This window comes from Ctenocephalides felis, unplaced genomic scaffold (assembly GCF_003426905.1).
Source record: "Ctenocephalides felis isolate EL2017-DRISC unplaced genomic scaffold, ASM342690v1 CF-g0.4_SCAFFOLD_01886, whole genome shotgun sequence".
Classification (NCBI taxonomy): Eukaryota; Metazoa; Arthropoda; class Insecta; order Siphonaptera; family Pulicidae; genus Ctenocephalides; species Ctenocephalides felis.
In genome coordinates this window covers 158,896,769-158,905,675 of record NW_020538040.1, presented here as the reverse complement: position 1 = coordinate 158,905,675, position 8,907 = coordinate 158,896,769, and positions in this window count along the sequence as shown.

Sequence of the window (8,907 nt, the reverse complement as noted above, 5' to 3'; positions counted from 1 at the left end):
TCATTTAAGTAAACATCACACTGAATTCATAATCGATAATTGTATTAAATTACCAGTTAATAAATCAAGAGATAACGTATTCTGTTTAATTTTATACCTTTATAAAACCCCAGCAGGTCAGATTGGAATACGTTAGGGTTAGATCTTTAAGTTTAAATATTTATTTTCTTAAACAAAATATGTTTTTAAGGTGTGAAATAATTTTTCGCAGTTTCTCAGATAGCTTACAAGGCTCTACCTTCTGTCTTACTTTTCTGTTAGTTTGTGAAGTGAATGCCAATTAGTTCAATGTCTATCTTATAGTGAGCAAATAGGCCATAACAACAGGTTTTTGTTTAAAGCCTAAATCTGCAATGCTGATGAAACTTTACATTTGTCTCAGATTGTAAAACTGGTACAGAAAGTTGAGCAATTTGCTCCAAGTATCCTAGCAATGTATACTGAAGCGTACGATTTAATTATATCAGAGTCAGAGCATTCAGGGGCAACATGACACACTGTGCCATATTTAATATTTGAGATGTCGGCGTCATAATTCAATCAGTGATGTACGCTCTCACATCGTTAAAGGACCGAGAAGCACTGAAGAGTAGCACGTTGATGCTCATCAGCCTTCTCTCGTCAGTATATGGGAAAATGTAGAGACGGGCTCAAAGCGTCTACATTTAGGAAGCGTACCTTATTACATATTAAAAGCAACCCTAATGCACTTGCCTAATTTTAGAAATGAATTAGCTTAATTTGATAGAACGTTTCAAGAAATAGAGTTCAAATATATTATTTTGTTCCGCATTTTCAGAGTAACAAAAATGTAGGCAAAAAAGATAACTATTTGAAGACAATATATATATTGTCTTTTCAAATAGTAACGTTTTTTTATTCAAATAATTATGTTGTTTTTAACTTCTCGTAGGGAAACTTATAGTAATCGCAAAAAATCGAAAATAAAATTTTGTATACATCTTTACGTTTCAAAGGTTTCTGAAAAATTTGACATACCTTAGAAAAAATGGATGTGTGTGTATATCTATGTGCGGATACAATTTTTCATTCACGATTTCGAGAACACAAAGCAACCGATATGAATTACTCAAAAAACATTCAATTCGTATTGATAAGAAGGCGTGCTGAATAGTTTTTGGCAAAGGATAGCCGTTTCGAAGGTAAAGGGAAACAGGTGCCAAAAATGGTATTTCAGTTTTTGAGAGAATGGAGCGTCCGATTTAAATTATTCAAAAAACATTTTACTTGTATTGACGAAATAAACAACTGGGAAAATTTTAGGAAAGGCAGTTCTAGCGTGTCTAAAAATCCAATATAAAAAAGTGAAAAATGATCCCGTTTGGCGGTCAGAAATGATCATTAGACATCATATGATCAGATATTTTATAGAGATTACAAATTTTGTGTACATTTTTATGAGTTCCGTACCAATGTTTACACGTTAGACTACGACGCGGCGCTTACGCGCTTCGATATTTATAAAACTTGTGATTGTTTTAAAAAAGGTTCAAAATTTTCAAAAAATTCAAAATTACCATAACATGGGGCTATTTTATGGCAAAATCGGCCCCTTAAATACATAGTCGTCCATTCGAAGACCTCGAAATAAAGTAAACACATTCATAATTTATTTACCTTTAATATCAATAATCTAATAATTATTTACACAAATAAATTCATGAATTCAATAATATATCTATCAAATGTAAGTAAAATATTGCTATTGGATGAGAAACGCAAAGAGAAAAGGTGATGATATTGGACAAAAGTTAAAAGTAAATAAAATGGTTGATAAAATGAATAAAATCACTTTAAGTGCATTTTTTTAAATTCCTACTTAACATTGATTCATCTGACTATAACTATTGAATCATAGCAATGCATGTTTTCATTACCATTAAGGTAGAAAACCATGTACACAATTATATATATTGTATCATATTCCACATAATACAATAAAAATTTCCAAACTGAAAAAATACTCAAACAAATAAAAAATAATTATACAAATATAAAATAATTATTGGTCTATAATACTGACAAATACCAAACAAGAACTTCTGCCCACTCTTTGTGCAAGATCTACGAGCTAATTTCAGCTCAAAATTAAACTATACTGAAATACATTCATATGGAAGAATATTAATGGAATACATGTAGTTCAATATTTCACTGAGACAGTTTGTAATATTTTCTGTCAGAAGTGAACCACACACAGGCAACACATTACGATTATTAAATGTCTCCAGAATATTGACAGATCTGGGTTTCATGATGAATGTTTAATGGTGAAAACCAAAATGTGTGAATACATCGACGAAAATAGATCTTTGGGCGATACATCGCAACACGTGGCAATATATTTACGTCAATATATTTAAGTGTATATAATATAAATATTATATCTGCAGATGGTTAAACGAAGTAACCATATACTTTGAACCACATATTAGTAATAGTAAAACCTCAATTCCAAATAAATCAAGAAATAATTGCATTATGTAAATATTTTTTTTCTAATACAAATATATTTTTTTGCTCTAAAATTGCGCTATTTAGCCACATTATTTTTATCTGTTTAGAGCAAAAGTATCAGCAAAATTTGTTTGAGAAAACAGTTAATTGATTTTACGCAGTAGTTCTTAGTTGGCGTGCCATCAAATATGAAGAGCAATAAGAAACATTTTTGCCCTACTATACTATAGAAAAGATAAAAATGTTGGTCAATTCAGAATCCAGGAGGAAAAATTGGCATATCCGTTATAGACAGCATGATGGTATTGGAACTGATATGAACAATTTTTATCCAGTAATTTCGTGTCTAATCACATCATAAAAAACGATTTCAGCTCGAAGAAAATTTCAAAAAACTATACTGGCTGTTGGGTTCCAAGTCTAAACTATCTACTAACAACAAACTTGTGGTATATGAAGTAGTCTTGAAACCAATATGGACTTATGGCCTTTCTCTTTGGGGTAGTACAAGTCGAACCAACATAAACATCCTACAACCTACAGAAATCACAGAACAAAATCCTCAGGAAAATACTGGAGGCACCCAAGTACGTTCCTTATTGGCTAATCCATCAAGACTGCAATATATACACAATAGAAGAAAAAATCAGAAGATTCGCATCCAAATACAAGACAAGATTGGTAAACCATCCCAATGAACTTGCGAAAAACCTGCTCTCTACAAATACTATTAGGAAATTAAGAAGATTAAACCCATTAGATTTAAGATAGTTAATTTACTATTCAGATTTATAATTATTTTTTGTATATATTTTACAAACTTAAAATGACTACCACTGCGTACTATTTTAAAATATTATTCTATAGTTTAGTCATAATAATTGCTGAATGATTTCTAGGCAGTTGTGATTGGACAGAAAAAAAATCGTGCCTAAATTGTACCAGTGTCTAGAAAATCCCATGAAGCTGATATTGAAGTCGCGAAAAGTTCTTATTGTTATCATTATTCTAATAAAATAATTAGAAAAAAAAATCTATTTCAATAACTTTATATACTTATGTTGAATTTTGTGCAGATTCCTTCTGAGTGAGAAGATTCGCTGTTGGAAATTATTTAGTGTTACATTTATTTCTATCTCATTTTTGTTGGATTTTTCTTCAATCTCAAGTTAGTTTGTATTTATTATTTTCTTAAATATTTTGTTTTATATTTTAGTTAATTGTATGGTGAATTTATTGCTCATGTTCCCGATCAATTTTTGAACAATTGGTAAATCTGAGTCGTTATGATCTTAATAGTTGCATACTACGAGGCGTTTACAATGACACTAAAAATTTTAGTTTAAAAAATTTGAATTGTTTTCCTATTTGAAGGATTTGCTTAGTTCAATGCCATATATGCAGAAATGGACTAAGATATATCAGCCATTGGTAATTAAAATATTAGTCTTTTGTCCTTCCGATCTGCCAGTTGACTTCAGCCAGTTGATTTCTTCATTACTGAATTTTTGTTCTGGTTTATATGTTAATTCCAAGTAATTATATCGTCTAAGTTATCATTTCATTTCATTCATTTATCTTTATATTCCATATATGCAGCTCTACTGAAAAAAATTGATCTTGTAGATTCAGTGGAACAATTTCTGAAGAAATTTATTAAACTCTTGTAGATCACCATTACCCAAAATGCTAGTTTAACGTTATTTTTTTAAGGAAATTACCCTAAAAGGTTTCAATTTATTCCACTGACAAAATCCAGAAGATACATTCCTCGTTTCCTCATCCTTCTTATTTTAAGCTAAACTGCAATTGAGCGAAGTATTTTCTGCACTGCAATCCTATATATGCAGGATATAAATGCATAAAGTGGCATTATCGAAGTGATATAGAAGATGTTTCGATAAAGTCAGACGGGTAACATAAAACTCTTCGCCATAATTTCCAGTTTTATACACCCAGTTTCCTTGTTCAAATTATATAAGCAGCCAATATAAACTAGTATTAATTCTAGAAGCAACAGAATTTCTCAAAGGCTTATAAGAAAATTTAAACAGGTAAAGCAACTGGACACATTTTTAAAGATTTCTTACTCTTGCTAAAAGAAAAAATAATTCCAAATAATATTATGTTAAATAAATGGGCTTCCCGTAGTCGGTACTATTTCAATCAGAACCTGATCTCAAATGGTTGTGACATCGGTTTTTACTTGGAAATATAGATAGCAATATGTTTTTCCAAGTGGAAATAATCCGACATTGTTGTTTCAATAACAAATTCAGAACTATTACAGAAATTGGAATAATAAATTCATCAAATAGAAATAGTTGAATATAGATCAAATAGAGAATACCTGAATAGACAACCTATGAGTTGCTTTCTAAAAAACGACAAAGTTAAGTGGAGTTATCACAAATGATTATCGGGACAAAATCTGATCACTGTTGAAATAAATTAAAAAACTAGTAAGGTAAGGGGCCCAGTTTCTGACCTTTTTAGAGTGACGGTGAAGGTTAAACTATAATAATTAATATAAAACTTAACTTAATGAAGAAAATTATAATTTTATCTATTAGTTTAGGATTTTTAAAATAAAGTAATGTGCATAAAAAAATTATTTGAACTAAATTTATATTTTAAATTGACGTTTTAAAAATTGACATTAAGAGCTCCAGTTTCTGACCCTCAGAATTCTTCGTGTGGCAGTTTCTGACCCTGACCGTAGCCCAATTTCTGACCCTCAAATTTAATCATGATTAGGTTATGAAGTGCTTACTAATTTTAAATAAACTGAAATTATTATTAAAATAAATAAATTAAATATTTATTCTAAAAATATACAGTTTGTTAAAATTTAACGTATAAATAGTTCAAGTCTTGTTATAACATATTACACAAACAAAAAAATTAAAATTAATTATTTAAATTACTTGGACTTTTTTTTTATTTTAAGAGCTTTTTGTTTCTTTTTTTCTTCAAGTTTTTCTTTTTTAATTATTTTTTCTGCCTCCTTGATGGCTTTATTTTTGGACCTTTCAGCTTTTTTCAATTCTTTTTCTTCTTCTAATTTTCGTTTCTTTGCTTCTTTGTCGTCATGATATTTTAACCACGAATCAGATGTATAAACTGTCGGGACCTTCTCCTTAGCTTTTCGTTTCTTCAAATTATTAATAATTTTATCACTTAAAAGATGTATTTACAAGATTTAAATACAATCTTTCATTTATACCAATGAATATTAAATGTAAATTCATCACTTTACTACGAAAAATAGTAAAAAAATATAAGATAACAATAAATATTATTATTTTTACATTTAATGAACAATTGACTAAAAACATGTGACAGATAAACTAGCTTTTAGAAGGTTAGAATTGCAGGGTCAACAACTGTGACATACACTTAAAATTGAGCCTAGTTATTGACCCTCAAATTTCAGTAATAAAACTAAATTTAATATGTTTTATAAATATTTTAAAATAAATTTTAATTAATTATTGACTTATTTGTATATTTTTAGTTAGATTTTCGTACTTACATCATTATTAGTGCACGAACTCAATTGTCGTAGCTCCTTACATAAACTGTTTAGACTAAAGCTAAAAAATGGCTTCCACAGTCACTTTTGGTTTAAAAATTTTTTTTTATTTAGTTAATATTTTTTATATTTTTTTAATTGACATTAATGAGGCATAGAATAAATTACTGTCAATTAGGAAAAAATTTATTTTCACATTAAATGTATAGTTTTTTAATTTATTCCAAAAAAAGTTGAAAAGGTCAGAAACTGGGCCAGGGTCAATAACTGGGTCTTTTACCTTATAATGTATGAAAAACACTTATCATACGTGTCATTTATTGCAGGAGAGTTCATGAACATTTCTATTAATCTATTCTACGTTCACAATGATTATTTTCTAACTTCTCGTAGGGTAAGTTATTGTAATCGTCCAAAAATTGAAATTGCAAAATTTTTGCATATCTACACGTTTTGAAGGTTTCTGAACATTTTGGAATACCTTAAAAAAAATGGATGTGTGTGTATGTATGTATGGATACAATTTTTCGTCCACGTTTTTGGGCGCACGGATCAACCGATTTGCGTGGTTCAAAAAACATTCGATTCCTATTGATAGGGAGATGTGCTGATTAGTTTTTGGCGAAAGCAGGTCCAGCCGTTTTGGGAGTTATAGGGCAAGGAATACAGAAAATAGAAATCGAGTTTTTGAGAGAACGGAGTATCCGATCTAAATGATCTAAAAAACATTCAATTCGCAATGATGAGGAGAAATTGTGTTTTGTTTTTGGCAAAGGCAGGTCGAATCGTTTCGGAGACACGGAGCTAAATGTGCTAAAAATGGAAGTTTTTGAGAAAAATAAGCATCTGATTTGAATAATTCAAAAAACTTTCAGCTTGTGTTGACGAAACGATTGTTTTTGGTATTTTTTTTCCTTTCCATTTTTTTTTATTTCCAAATTTTTTTTATCGAAAATAATCCAGATTTTTTAAATTTAATTCCAGCAGGAAAGTTCCAGCAATTTGCCTCAAGGCACGAAGCCATACACCACTAGTTTAAATCAATATCATAGTCACACTAAATCTGATTCCCGACAAACGTAATTCCATAAAAAATATTCTATATCAATTTTCGTTATCTTCTCAAACAAGTTTTTATACTAAACATGTCTGATCTGCTAGAGTAAGAAATTGTGGTGGTCAACAACTTATGGACTATCTGCCATATATTGCCAATAAAAGATTTTATTACGCGATTAGCTATTATAATATAATATTATTGTCAATATTAAGATAAAAGAACATGTCCTTATAAATTCTGTCTTTATCTAAAGTACCTTGTTTGTTTATCGTGTCTGTTGTGCTTTTACAAATTGCAAGTTGTACGCGATATAAGTGTACTGAGCGAATATGTACTAAAGAAAGTTAAAAATATATTATAACGAGATTTCAGATGATCTGGTAAATATTGTTTTATAATAAATAAATTTGTAGTTCATTTTATATATATGACTTTTCCGTGGGTTAATTGGTTTAGAGCTATGGCATTTCAATCAGAAGTCCCAAGTTCGATACCAACCTGGAGCAGACTGATTCAAGCATAGTGACAAACAGTTTTTCAATGAAAACGTAGACAGCAATAAGTGAAAATAGCCCTTGCCCGACTTTGCGGCATCAATTCAAAACTCATCATTGTTCCAGAACGTGTAATAAGAAAATTCATCACATAGAGATGGGACAAATAATTGCTGATAAATAATAATAATAATCATAAAAATTACTATATATATTCATGAAGTAATAGCTTTCAAAAAGCATTTTAAATCAAGAAGCCTAATTTATTTTACTAATTCATCAAGTCTTTTGGGATACAATTTATGATTTTAAGTTAATTCTTATTGGTACACGGTGCCAAATTTGGCACTTTTTTGCTTAAAATTATATATGAACGATAAATTATTGTAATATAAAGTTATGATAACCAGTATTTAATTCAGCTTAAATAAAATGTTTTACTAGATGAAACAAATCTTTTAAAATACAAATTATGATTTATTATTAATTTCTATTGGTATATGATGAAGGATTTATTTACTATCTATTACATACATAGCTATCAATAAAATTGATGAAAATTATACATGAATGATGAATTTTTGTAACAAAGTTTATTATAAAAACTTTAATGCTCTTTAGTACCATGTAGAAATAACACATAAGTAGGGAACAACTTAAAGACAATTAAAAATGTTAATTTTGTATATAAAATAGAGTATTGTAGAGAATATAGAGTATATAAGTAGAGGTTTGTAGGAATTAGAGAGTAATAAATCTGAAATACATAAACATTTGATAACAATTATTGTGTCAGCAAAAGACCCCAAAAGACTACAAAAGTTTAGATTTTTAGGAGAATTTTAGAAAAAATACTTTCGAAAAAAACATGAACAGTCGTAATAAAAACTTAACGACGATTTAAATATTGATTTGTATGTAAAATTTCGAGAAATTAAACCTACCAAATATTGCTGTGAACAAATAGGAATGAGAAGATGAAAAAAAATTCAGACATAAAGATAATTAATGAAAATGTACGTCCAAAAAACATGAATAAAAAAGTAAAAACTTAATAATTGAATGCTGATGTTCTTTTTATATAAATTGTATGTGAACATTTTGGAAACACATATTGATATATTTGTTTACAAGAATGGCCAAAATCTACCAAAAATCATTAGTGAATGCGAATTATTGCGAGAATGAGAATGTAAAAATCTGTCTCTTATGGACAGGGCCGCAAATTCAAGCCCTCGTACTGGCAACCTAATATCGTGCAGTAGCGATGTCCATTTTCACTTGAAAATATAGATAAAAAATATGTTTCCAATTGAAAATAAACTATAAAATGTTAAGCA